Source organism: Pseudorca crassidens, chromosome 4 (assembly GCF_039906515.1).
Source record: "Pseudorca crassidens isolate mPseCra1 chromosome 4, mPseCra1.hap1, whole genome shotgun sequence".
In the NCBI taxonomy this organism is placed as follows: Eukaryota; Metazoa; Chordata; class Mammalia; order Artiodactyla; family Delphinidae; genus Pseudorca; species Pseudorca crassidens.
The window spans coordinates 65,160,058-65,174,116 of record NC_090299.1 but is presented as its reverse complement, the minus strand read 5'-3'; the positions used below and the strand labels follow the sequence as shown (position 1 = coordinate 65,174,116).

Below are 14,059 nucleotides of genomic sequence, written 5' to 3'. Positions count from 1 at the left end.
AGAAAGGAATCTTGAGATTAAAGAATTTTAGTACATGAAGTAGTTGAGCTGAGACTAGAATTCTGCCAGTTTTTTGTTTTTGTTTTTTAAATCCAATTTCTTAGCCAGTAAGCTTTTATTTTATTTTTGGCTGTGTTGGGTCTTCGTTACTGTGCGCGGGCTTTCTCTAGTTGCGGCGAGCAGAGGCTACTATTCCTTGTGGTGCGCGGGCTTCTTATTGCGGTGGCTTCTCTTGTTGTGGAGCACGGGCTCTAGGCGCGCAGGCTTCAGTAGTTGTGGCATGTGGGCTCAGTATTTGTGGCTCGTGGACTCTAGAGCACAGGCTCAGTAGTTGTGGTGCATGGGCTTAGTTGCTCCATGACATGTGGGATCTTCCTGGAGCAGGGCTCAAACCCATGTCCCCTGCATTGGCAGGCGGATTCTTAACTACTGCGCCACCAGGGAAGTCCCTAGCCATGAAGGTTTAAAAGAATTTTACTGAAGGTGTGTTGAATTGTTCAAAATCCAGTACACATTTATTGCACTGTGCTAGGGCAGTGTATAAGGTGCTTAGGGGACAAAAGTGAGTGCACTGACCCCAGCCTGTCTCCCTGGGGCTCACAGATAAACAGTGTTAGCGTATGGAGACCTGTTCCTTTAACACAGAAGAAGGATCAATAAATTACATCTGGGGGGTTTTAGAGAAAGTAGGAGAGAGGAGATGACATACTATGTCAGGGCCACAGTTCTGCACCTGAAGAATCTGGAGCCAGATTCTTCACGTCCAGAACGTTTAGGTAATGACTTCCTTGGGCAAGCTCAATGGTACATAAATTACATACAGATGTTCATAACTGTGCCTTTACTTGTACTGAGGACTTCGGTCTGTGAAGACGCTTTTGTCGCCTGATTTTTGAAGTGGGCCTGTTTTGTTATCAGGTAGCTGTGGTGAGTGAGTTGTTTCGAGGAGGGGATTTGTCATCCCTGTAAAGCTGCAGGGCTAGGAGAATTTAATTTACTCGTGAAATTTAAAAATTAAGGCATAGCTTCTGTAGAGGGAAGTACACAAATCTTAGGTGTACAGCTGGATGAGTTTTCCCGTGAGTATGCACCTGTGTAGCCATTAGCCAGATTAAGATAGAGAACATTTCCATCCTTCCCGCAGCTTTCCTCTTGTCCCCTTCCATAGGATAGCCCTCCCATTACACCTCTGTCACTGTAGCTGAGTTTTCCCTGTTTTGAACTTCACATATTTGGAGTCATACAGTATGTGCTCTTTCATGTTGGCGCTCTAACGCTCAACCTCCCATGTTGTTGTGAGTTGCAGTAGTTCATTCTTTTCCGCTCTGTGTGAATATACTTCCACTTATTCATTGTGTGAATATACTTCCACTTATTCACATTACTGTTGACAGATAGTTGGTTTCCCGATTTTTGGCTATTGAGAATAATGGTGCTATGAATATTCTTGTATATGCCTTTTGGTGGACATGTAGCATGCATTTCTTCTAGGTGTATTCTTAGGCATGGGATTGCTGGTCGTCCAGCCTTAATGGAGTCAAAGTGGTTGTACAGGTTTACATCCCTGCCAGCTATGTGTGATGCCACCACCTTTTAACCCTTTTAGGACTTGCTGTGTTCCCCACCGTCGTTAACAGCACCACCGTCCCCACAGGCACCAAAGCTGGAAACCTTCCTGCCTGTTTAAGATCCTTTTCTTTTGCCTTGTCCAGGTAGGTCATCGACAGGAATGGCCAGTCTTCTGAAATGTCCCAGGAATCTGTTTTCTCTTTTTAGTCCCCAGATGTCTTCCAAATGGAGTGGAGAGCTGAACTTCAGCAGTGATAATAATGAGGGTCTCATTAGGATTCATTTTTGCATGGTTCGATTGTTGGCATAGCGGTAAGGGATGACACATTGTATTTTGGAACTTCCTGGATTCTCCTTAATGGCAACCAGGTAGCAGAGAACTGAAGCTCGCGGTTGCAAAGTGAGCATGCACAGGCACCCTGCAAAGTTAGCTGCATACCAGACAAATGAATAATAACATGCTAATTATTATCCTGCCTTGGAGAAGGTCTGGTAGAGTTATAGCTTCAGGCACTGTGTAAGACCTAGCTTTTTTTTTTTTTTAAGACCTAGCTTTTTAAGCTGGCAAAACATTGATTACTATTTTTAGTTCAATTTCTACCCTTAAAAAAAGGTTGCATACTCCTTGCTACTCCTGGATGGTTTTATGTATTTTAATTAATGTTATCTTATTGCCTTTGTGCTCCGAGGCTGCTTTGGTGAAAGATGTAATTTCAGAAGGCTGATGAAATTAGATGGGTCTCACTGGGAAGACTCTGTTATTCATATTTATGGTTATAAAATATTTCAGGTACATCTATGTATGACATTCCTGGGCTCTAGGAACACAGTGTTCTGAAACCATTTGTCTTAGAGTAGTTCAGACCAGTGGAACAGTAGTAACTCTAGTTTAGGGGTGATTTTGTTGGTTTTGGTGTTAAACATGTCTTTACATTTTCCCCTTAGAATCTCATCGTGCAATGATATGTAAAGAAGTGAAAGTAATTCTATAAACCAAGCACACACAACCCTCCCAGCTTTATTACTTTATAGTCAGACCTCACATATTCTTGACTGAATTGCCATGAGATACGGAACCCGGTAGAAACCAGCTCTATTTGGATCTGAATGAGTAGCCAGCTGTGGAGCATGGAAAATATATTTAAAATCATTTGCCAGAGCTGAATGCAGTTAGTCTTGCAATAAAGTGAAAGGCAGTTCTCTGAGAAAGAAAAAAGAATGTCTTGAGTGAGGCTTGAAGTAAGACGCAGTCAGTAAAGAGAAAGGCTATAATAAGCTATTTATTATGATCAAATGCTGAGCAGAGCTTCTCATTAGTGGGAGTTAAGAATTAACATATAAGATGTCACAAAGCTATCGAACAGTGATTATACAGTATCTTTCCTAAAGGTTAGGGTCCTGAAAACCCTCTCGATGGTAGAACTTGAGGTTGCAAAATTTAAAATCCTAGGAGGAAGGGAAGAGTCAGGAGTCTCAAGGTAATAAGCGAATCTCAGGAACTTTGTGCACAACTTTTTTCGAAGTTTCTCTGAAATCAAATAGCCATGTGTACTTTAGAAACCTCATGCCTAGTTTCATTGTGATAGTGTGTATTCCTTTTGCTTTGTGACTATATTAAGAGGCTTTTGTTTTATCCAGGGGCTAGTCTCCTATCCAAATGGTCAATGCCTTCCCTCCCCGCCCCGCCCCGCCCCGCCCCTTTCCTTCCTTCCAGTATTCCCATTTAGTCATTTCCTGTTTTGTACCAGGTAGTATTTTAGGCTTTGGGGACACATTGAACCAAAGTCCCTTCCCTCAATAAGATTACGTTCAGGTTGTGGAAGGTAGACAAGTGTCTCAGGGTTGGGTTTTCCTGAAGCAGACGCTGAGATGGAGTTGGGGGAACAAGATGTTTATTTGGGATCAACACGGTGAACAGAAGAGGGTGGAAGCAGCATTGGGCCGAGGAAGAAGTTGAACTGTGATGCAGATTTGACGTGACAGAGCCCCCACCAGCCTGTGGAGACCTCTGGAGTGACGTGGATTCCCTGGCAGAGGTTCCGACACTGAGCGATGACCTCACTCCTTTCAGGTGTGTTACCAGGTGCAGCTGCCCCGGGAGGGGTGTGGCCTCCGGCCGGAAGCTCTCTGCACTAAGACTGACCAGCTGACCCCGAGGAGCTGGGCCCTGGAGCCTGTCTACCTGCAGCTGCTCTGCGGGTCTTAGCAGTGGATCTTCCAGTCTATCACAGTAAGTGTTTAAAGTATCTGGAGGTGACAGCACAGTGATGGAGAAAGATAAAGCTTGGGAGGGGAGTGGAGAGTGTTGGAGGGAGAAGGCCTTATGGAGGCATTTAAACAGAGACCTAAAGGAACTGAGGGCGCTGGGGCAGAGCAGGCCGGGCTATGGGAAGAGCTGGGCCCCGAGGAGGAGTGTGTCTGGCCTGTTGGGGGAACGTCAAGGGGCCCAGTGTGTGAGTCGGGGTACAGTCATGTGGGGCCTTCGGGCCGTGGCACGGAGTTCACCTTTTATTCTGTGTGAGGTGGTGTATTAATTTGCTAGGGCTGCTGTAATAGAGTACCACAGACTGCATGGCAAAACACCAGAAATGTATTGTTTCACAGTTCTGGACGTTCTGAGTCCACGATCAAGGTATTGTAGGGTTGGTTCCTTCTGATAGCTGTGAGAGAGTCTCTGTTCCATCTCTCTCCTAGCTTTTGATCATTTGCTGGCAGTAGTTGGTGTTCATTGGCTTGCAGGTCTCGGCCTTCATCTTCACATGGCGTTCTCCCTATGTGTGTGTCTTTGTGTCCAAATTTCCCCTTCTTATGAGGACACCAGTCATATTGGACTAGGGCCCACCCTAAGGACCTCGACTGATTAATCTGTGATGACCCTCTTTCCAAATAAGGTCACATTCCGAGGTGTTGGGGGTTAAGACTTCAACATATGAATTTGTGGGGGAAACACTTCAACCCACAACAGGTAGGAAGCCATTAGAGGGTTTTGAACAGGTTAATAATATAATAATCGGATTTATGTTTTTTTTGTAAAAAATGCTTTGTGGAGATCAGAATGAAGGGAGGAAGCAGAGGCATTGCTATAACTGAGGCAGGAGATGATGTTCGCTGTGCCAGGTGCTAGAGGTGGTAGTGAGTGGTCAGGTTCTTGATATAAGGTAGAGCTGTTATCCCATTAGATTAGATTAGAAGTGGAGAGAAGAGGGGAGAGAAAGAGAGGAAACAAACGCAGAGGCAAGGATGGCTCCTGAACAACTGGAAGAATGGAGTTGCCATGTACTGAGATGGGCAAGGTTTTGGGAGGAGCCAGTTAGGTGGTAATAGTAGGAATTTGATTTAGGACTTAAGTTTGTGATGCCTGCTAGACACTCATGTAGAGAGGCTGAGCAGGCAATTGGATACATGAGAGATTCTGGAATCCAGAGTTCAAAGATGAGAAGGGACCAGCAAAGAAGACCCTAGAAAGAGGAGTCAGTGAGGTAGAAAGTGAACCCAAAGAAAGAGGGGGGCAGGGTTTCAGAAGGCATGTAATGAATATGTTTCAGGACAGAGTAATCATCCCTTAGAATAAGGATTCAGATTGACCACTGGCTTCAGCAACATGGAGGCCGTTGGTGACTTTGACAAGAGCAGCTTTGATAGAACGACAGGGATGAAAGCCTGATTGGGGTGAACTCAACGGGAAGAGAGAAAGTAGAGGCTGTAAATATAGGCAGCTCTTACTTTTACGACTAGCTTGCTGAGGCTGGGGGTCCATGTTCACCCCAGAGGTACAGAGTAACTAGGATGCTAGAAAGGGGAAAACCTTTGGGAAACCTTTGTGTAACTGTCTTAGAATGGAGGTCAGGTACTTCTCAGGCTCCCTCCCCGTTTCTTTTACAGGGTTATTTAACCTTAACTCTGCTTGGTAATAACAACTTCATGCCGAAGTATGTTATGTTAGTCCCTCTCAGACAAGTTTTAACTCCTTTCCTCCAGCAGGATAATATAGTAATACTGAGTTCTTGAGGGGTGAGTAAGGTAGTCTTAGGGTTATATAGGATTAGTCATGAATTTATAAGGGAAGAAAAATTTGACCTGAAAGGAAATTTATCTGGGATTCACTTGCTTGAATAAGGAAAATGAAGAAATTGTACATAATTAGCCCTCAGGATAATTTACATTCAAAAACAATTTTAGTAGCTTCTCAATTTCATCCTTCGCGTATGTTAAAATCAAGAATTAGGAGTAAGGTGTAATTGACAGACTGGAATATCACCTCCTATCATCTTCCCAGTCCAACAAGGTAAGGAAGCAGAAGACCCCAAAGGGCAACTGCAGTAGTTAAACAGAAGGGCCTTGTGTTGTATCTGCACCTACTCAGTGACTCAGTGAAGCCGTTAGGAAAAGCTCTGTGCACCTGCTGGGAACTGAATGTAGGTGAAGGTGTGAACTTAAACTTTCAGGGAGACCTGTACCATTTCAGAATCAAAGGAGATATTAAATGCTTTGTTTCTACAAGGCCATATTAGGTCTGAATCTTTTAAACATAAATGATAGAATTAAATTTGATCACTAATGTCCTCTCTTCTTTGAAGGGCACACCTATTCTGTCAACTCACAGAATTCGCAAATGTGATTATTTTGTGAGATGAAAGGGATTTTTTTCTTTCAGAGATTTATTCCCTTCTACTGAGTTCACAGACGAAAAAAAGGGGGGGGGAGTGGAATTAAACTGCACAACGAGAAGAGCTTTAGACTTAATAAAAGGGAAGCTTTTCCTAATGAGGCTCCTTGAGGCTGGTCATGGCTTCTCTGTGGGATGTATAAATCACTGCCTCGTAGATGGTCAAGGTGTGGAAAGGCAGAGTGATCGGGAGACTTAAATGGGGGTGGGGAGGCCCCTTGGTCCATTGGAAGATACAAGAAAACACCTGGGCAAGTTTCACTCTACTTTTAAAGACCCTCAAGCAAGCAAACCAGCACAATCCCACCATTCTGCAGGTTTACTTGGGCTTGTTCAAGACCTGTGGGACCACGGTGTTTGAAAGCAGTTGTGTCCGTGTAGGAGATCGTGAGGTAGAGACAGACATGCAGCTTTATACGGATTCACAGACCCAAGCCTTCGCCCTCGAGACAAATGATTTCTCAGGTTTTTGTCCATTCCTCTCGTTATTGTGTTCTTGAAACTTTCCTTTTTGTCTTATCTGAGATTGGCCTCTTAAATTCAGCAATGAAATTTAGGTGGGAAAGAAAGAGGAGGATTAAAATTAGTTGGGTAGTGTTTCTATTAAATCTGGTAATGAGTTAACATTATGGAATACTGTTTTGTCTTCTTTCCCCCCCGAGGCTGTAAAATATTGTCATTTCCAAGATAAAGGAAGATTCCTAGGCTGCTGTCTTCCTTTCTTCTGAATTCATATATAATCTCGCATTATTAACCCTTTGCGGCTCTGTTTTATGCCAGTGTGTGTGTAATGGGAAATTTTAAATAAAGCCAGCTGTGTTAAATATTCATAGAATTGATTTTCACTTGTTTAAAGTCTTTGGTGACTTATCTTCAGGGAGTGTTAATACGGCAGTAATTCTGCATTACATTTCTTGCACCAACATTTAATTGATCCTGTATTTCACGAGGATTATTGCAGGTTTATTGCTGTAGTATTTAGAGTTGTGGTTCTGTGCTAGTAATTCAGAGGAATCGGATTCCTTAATATGTTGTTTCCATTTTAATTGTGTGTGCTTTTGAGCTGACAAGTTTGAGAAGGGCCGATAACTGTTTAAAAGACCTGATGTACAAAAACCATTTTGGTGGAGTAGACCTGAAGATACTTGGCTTGTGGATGTCGTTGTGTGAGTCTTTTTTTTTTTTAAATGATGGTACATCAATTTAATCTGTATTCCTTTTTAAAATGATATGAAAATTGATAAAATCTGTATTATTTTCGTGGATATTGGTGGCTGCTTTACTTCTTAATTAAGGTACCTGGGATGTCTCAGACTGTGAACAGCAGCAATTGTATTGCTTTTTAAAGCAGACTGATTTACATTGTTATTCTCTTCTAGAAACTGCAGTAGTTTTTCAAACCACTAGGACACCAGTATTCCAACTGTGCAGTTCTCATTGGAACCTCACGCAGTAGGACAGTTAGTAGGTGCTCACTGTTATATTGAACGAACAAATAAATGTCTGTACAATGAAAGACATTTTGTTGAGTAAATACACGGATGTCCATGCACTAGAAATGGCACATATATGACACAGTAGTGGGCCCTGAAGGAAGGAGGAAGGTTTGCCCATCAATCACAGTCCTTAATAAATCCTGGCTGAATGAATGAAAAGCAGGAAAAGAGGTCGGAGGCAGTTCTAGGTGAGTAGAAGGAAAGAGTGAAAACCACAGAGGCTGGAAAGTGTGAGGCCAGGCCGAGGCCTTAGTATGTTTTATTGGATTTAACTCGGGCAGGAGAATATTCTGGAAGGAACTCCAGACTAGGGGTTGGCACTTTGGTTCTTTGCTACTGAATGTGACCTTGGGTGGCTCTGAATTTGGGGCCTCTGCCTTCCCTAAAGGCTTACTGTGAGGCTCAGATGAGAAAATTTATATGAGTGTTTTGCAAGCCATGAAGGGTCATACCTACAAGGTGTTGCTGTGAGCCCTGGTGGTTGCTGAGGGCCATTCATTCATCCATCAAATACTTACCGCCACCTGCAGCAGGCCATGCCTTATGATAGACAGTGGTGGGTAAAATGCAGGCCGTACTTCCTGGGTTTTCGTTCTAGTGGTGAGAAAGGTATTAACCAAAGAATCACTCAAGTATGTAATTACAAACTGTGGTAAATACTGTGAAGTACAGTGTGCTAGTGGCTCATTTAGTCTGGTTCTGGGGTCTGAGGGTTACCCTGTACTGTATGGAGTCGTTAAGGTTCTTGCAGGGAGTGACTTAAACCCAGCATTGCTTTGGGAAGTTTCCTCTAGTGGATAGGATGGATTGACGAAGGATTGGAGCCTGGGAAAACACTTAAATGAAGCTACTGTTATAGATATCATACATCTGTCATAGGACGTATATGTGTCATATTTTGGAATTATTTTAATGTTTTAAATGTTTAGTGTTGATATTTTCATGTGCAGTTTTCTAGGGTCTTGATGTTGTTTGGTTTTCATTTGGTATATTAGGGAACATCTGTGTTTAGTTAAACACGAAGTTACCATAAAATATTAGTGAACACGTACAGGTTCTTGTGTGTGCCAGAGACACTGTGCTTAGTGCTTTATATATATTGACTCCTATTAACCCTCAACAGCCATGTGAGGTGCTGAGACCATGTTATCCTCATTTTGCAGATGAGGAAACTGAACGTTGCTCAAGGATATACAGCTGGTAAGTGGAACTTGGACCCAGGCCATCTAGTTCCGATTATACATTCTTAATTACTTCGTTAGCACCTTTTCACTTAAAAAGAAAGAATTAATTTAACGTTCTGTAAGAGAAGATAAAGATGCCAGTAAAGCAATCTTTACATAAACACTGTGAATCCCTTGTCTCAATATATTTCCTTTGTGTTTTTTAAAAATAAATTTTTCCCAATTACAAAATAAGGAAGAAAACCTTTTTTTTTTTTTTTTTCCCCTGGTACACGGGCCTCTCACTGTTGTGGCCTCTCCCGTTGCGGAGCACAGGCTCCGGACGCGCAGGCTCAGCGGCCATGGCTCACAGGCCCAGCCGCTCCTCAGCATGTGGGATCTTTCCGGACCGGGGCACGAACCCGTGTCTCCTGCATCGGCAGGCGGACTCTCAGCCACTGCGCCACCAGGGAAGCCCAGAAAACCTATTTTAATGCAAAAAAATTTTTTTAAGTTATATTGTGGTTTTATCATTTTGCCAGGAGGAATTATAAAAATTTGGTAGTCCTTGACATTGCTTTGTAGGCTGCATGTCTCCCCATTTTTTCCTTTGTTTCATAACCAGAATAACTATCAGCCAAGTGGGTGAGTGTCCAGATCTGTCACTGTAGTAGATTTTATGTTTGCTTCTTGCCTTCCATTGCCCATAAGAGCTTCAGTCCATTTCAGTTGGATGTTTAGTTCCAGGGCAATAGAATCTTAGAGTGGGTAGCGCCTGTGGTGTGTGTACATCAGCTGACTCCCAGAGATCACAGATGGGGACCCGAGAATTAAAGCAAACACGGTCATGGTGCTAATTATCGGAAGAGCCACAGTTGGAGGGCAGGACCCGGGACATCGGCCCAGCGTCCCTCCAACAGCATGGTTTAGGCTTTGCACGTGGAGGGTAGCGGCATATGCCACCCCAAAAAATGACTGTAGGAGTTTAGGACGTGCCACCTCCGAATATGCCACTTTGATGTATTGATTATTCTGAACTGTAGGCGCTTGAAAAAAACAATAGATGAAAGGGAGAGGCTTTGACCCAACTCCCCTTATCTGCCTGAAAACAGATCCTCCAAAAGGAACTTAGTTGTCATAGATCCTCACTCCAGGAGCTTCATCAACCAGGGAGCACTGACTCTTATCGCAGGAGAGGAGCCTAGGTGTCGACACCACCCCCAGACAGACTTTGTCACAAACTATCATACGTCCTGCCTAATCTTCTAGGGCCCGTTCATCTTTCCAGAAAATCATTTACTTTCCGCTAAGAGGCCAGCTTCCCCCTCCCCTTTCCCTACTAGGATGGTGTTTAAGTCTGAATTCTAAGGCACCTCCTTGAGTTATTCATTTTCCTCTGGGTATCTTCCATGTATACAAAGTATACATGTTAATAAGTTTCTGTTTGTTTTTCTCTTGTTAATCTGTCTTTTATTACAAGGGTTTCAGCTAAGAACTCAGGAGTGTGGAGGGAAAATTATTTTTCCTCCCCTACAGGGTTTTATGTTCCCCCCCTTTTTTTTTTGCATATTGTTTGCGTTCTATTTCATTTGCGTAGTATAATTGACAGTGAAATTTTGTATTAATTCAGCCAAGTCCCAGTGCTTTGAAGTGGGGGTAGGACTATTAGTTCAAAATGAGTTTTTGTTCAAATCATTTCAATTTGAGTATTAATACAATCTTAAAATTTTTTCCCTATAATTTTAGTTTTTTCAACCCAATAATGCTAAATGAGACTTCCTATGTTAATTTCCCTCATCACTATTGTACTTTTCATTTGTTTTGCTTGTTTTTCCTAACGCTAAATTAAAACTTTAATCCTGAGCTGTGGGCCAACGTGGATAAGCTATAAAAAAGTCTGAGTTCAGAATTAAACTAAACCTATGGCATTGGCTTAGTTTGGTTTATGGTTCAAAACAGCTTTCTATATTGATAGTAAGAGAAAATGTTTTGCAGTATCTCATGAAGGACTTTTTATATATTACTTTTTGATTCTGCGCTAGTTTCTTGACCTTTGAAAGAAAGTCCCCTGAGGGCTCTGCGTTTATTTGGTTAATGCTGTTAACTGCTAAAAAGCATAGTCTCTGTAGGAATTGGGTGTGGGTATAATGTTACTAAAAAGAGACTTATGCTGTGCAGTTTCACAAATTGTTACATTTTCTTCATGTGGTTACAACCTCTTTTTGGAGTCCTTATACTTTTTGTGATTGGTGTATCTTTCCTGTACATTGTATTTTGTCCCCGTTTTATCATCTACCAGTTATGTCTCAGTAATAGAGCCAGGAGGCCAGAATCTCTTGAATATTCTGTGCAGAATTTTGTGTTTACAGGATAAGTTCTCTTATCTGGGATTATCATGACCAGCAGCTGCTCAGTTGAAGTGGAGAAGTGTAAAAAAAAAAAAAAAGCTACATTTATATCTTAAGCATTTTATTTTAAATTCAAACATATAAATGTACATCTGTTTGCTGATTTCTGAGGTAGGACCTGGTAAGTGGTTTCCATGTTGTTTTTTGCACTTAAACCATAACCTGTGATGTCTGGTCCACCTGGTTTTCGGTTTGGCTTGCTTTAAAGTGTTATTGGAACTTCAGGATATTTGTGAACTATGAATGTAGAATCCTTCCAGATTTTTCTGATTTGCCTCCCCATCCTTTGCCACTTCTTCATGCCTAATATAACAGCAGTTATTTTAGTGTTACTCTTTTATTGTGTTATTCCACAGTATTCAGATGTTCAACTTCGTTTTCATAGAAACATTTTTTCTGAACTCATATTTTATGTATTTATATACAATTTATTATGTGTTTGGGTACAATTAAGTTAAATTATAAGAACAACTGGCATAAATAGAAGTAAACACATCTGACCCTAGAGGAGGATACAGCTTTGCTGGTGGGAGCACATCACTGCTTCTTAACCTATATATGGTGAAGGTCTAGTCTTTTTATTTTCTATCTGTCATGGACCTATACTATTATTAACAAAAAAGGAAAGAAATAAAAAAGACATATGATATGCAAGCCTTAATTCTTTTTAACATTTTAGAAACAACATAAATAAAATTACATCTCAGTAAGTACAAGCACAACAAATATTGTGGGAAAAAAATTACAAAATCTGTACGTGTTCTTCAGAAGCATGTGTGTAGGCAATTCACATAAAGAATCACTATTACTCTTGTTAATTTGTTAATCCAGTTATAACTAAACAAAATTTGTGAGTAAAATGATGATGCTCCACATTAAATACCCTATGTATACTTCTAACAAACTCTGTGTATATCAGTGCTTAAGATTTTTAGTGTCAGAAATGAACTTCTTTCTTGTTTATCTACTCTAGGCTGGGTTAGTGATAGTTTATCTTGGGGTTAATGAATAACGTATATCTAAATTGGTTGTGGGTTTGTTTTAATAACACTCATGGTAGCGGAACTGGCCTTGTAGAGGGATGTTGATGAAGATGAAAAAAGGCAAAGCAGTTTCAGCAAGCTGAAGATCTTCATTTTTCACTTTTCTTCAAAATGAAGCAAGCGATGTTCCAGCGTCAAAATTCACCTTCAGTTCTTCCTCAGTAGCCAGTTCCAACTTGTCCTTTAAACTTATGGTCAAATTTAAATGATCTTTTGATGAAAAAAATGGATGTGGATTTTAATACATTTATATTAAAATGTATTAACAAAGTAACCTTAAACCGTTCCTCGTGGTCACATGGTTCTACAGCACTTGACTAGTAGGCAGCTGGTGCCTCACGCAGCTCACCTCACAGGGTCAGCACCGCCAGAACTGGTCACTGAGATGAGTTCACTATTCATGCACTTGGATGTGGCAGCTGTGTGTAATGACTACCCACGTTTGTAAATGCTCACTCTCCATTTGCTGGGCAGCTGGTAACAAATAGTTTGCAGACTGGCATCCATCTCTGGACCACACCTTGAGAAGCCCTGGGCTCAGGGAGCACCTCTTACTGGCTGTGAGCCGCTGGTGTGCTGAAACATCAGTTGTTATGCTCTACAGAGGCAGTGGGATGTGCTGATTAATCTGGCAAGTCGGTTAAAGGGGAGAACAGTTAAGAGAGCTGCTTCTGCTTTTGCATAAACACCCCTGCCCCCCACCAAGGTTCTTAGCTTTCATGAGAGTCACAGTAGCAGATGTATGTGTGTGCATATTTGTACGTATTACGTGTCTGTTTATCCGATGGCTGTGAGGATAGGGATCGTGCTGTCATCTGAAGGAGTTCACGACATGCCTCCCAAAATGTGCCGCCTTGGTATATTGATTGTTTTAAACTAAAGGCACTTGAAAAACAGCACATGCAGTGCGCGGCTTTCTCTGAACTCCCCTTATCTACCTAAAGACAGACCCTCCAAAAGGAACTCAGTTGTCACAGATCCTCTCCCCAGGAGTTTCATCAACCGGGGAAGATTACCTCTTCACATACACCGCACCCAGACAGACTTTATAACAAACTCTCATGTCTCCCATCTATTCTTCTAAGGGCCCATTCACCTTACCTAAAAATCATTTACTCTCCCCTGAGAGGCCAACAAACATCCCTCCCTTTCTTTCCCGTATCACGATGGTATATAAACTCTCAAATCTCACTGCTTTTTTTTGGGTACTCACTTTATTTTTCCTGTGATGTCCACATGTGTGTAATATTAAAAATGAATAAATTTGTAGCCCTTTTCTCCTGTTAATCTGCCTGTTCTCAGTTTATTTTGTAGACATAGCTATCGAACCTAGGAGGGTAGAAGGAAAGTCTCCCCCCACCCCCATCTTTGTCCATCGTTGAATTACCCACTGGGCTTTGCATGCAGCTGCTAGATATTGCTGCATATTTTATATATATATATACATATATATATACATATATATATATCTGTCTATATATATATATACACACATATATATATATATATGGAAGTTCAGTGGAGACATTTTCTAGAGCCAAGTTCTTTGAAGTGTAGTTTTCTTCTAAGGAAACAGCACACTTGAATTCTCATTTCTCCTCTGGTTTCCTTTGCCTGAGTATATTGCCTGGGCCCAGGAGAATTTAGCTGCTGTTACAGTGAAACATATCTTGAAAAAATGATCAGTTTGGGTGTTTCAATCCCCCACTTTTAT

General features: G+C 41.6%; 1 protein-coding gene across 26 annotated transcripts in view; it reads left to right on the top strand.

The window, feature by feature from the left end:
- APBB2 (amyloid beta precursor protein binding family B member 2) overlaps positions 1–14,059 on the top strand; it is a 373,983-nt gene that overhangs the window by 24,396 nt on the left and 335,528 nt on the right. For 18 of the 26 annotated variants that reach the window (XM_067735786.1, XM_067735796.1, XM_067735798.1 and 15 more), the window contains exon 2: positions 3,641–3,799. The exons of 6 other annotated variants lie outside the window; for them this stretch is intronic. The gene's annotated coding sequence lies outside the window, so the exon portion shown is untranslated. Of the gene's footprint in view, positions 1–3,640; positions 3,800–8,894; positions 8,932–14,059 lie in introns of all 26 variants that reach the window. 2 more of the 26 variants (XM_067735787.1, XM_067735779.1) reach the window with 1 other exon arrangement.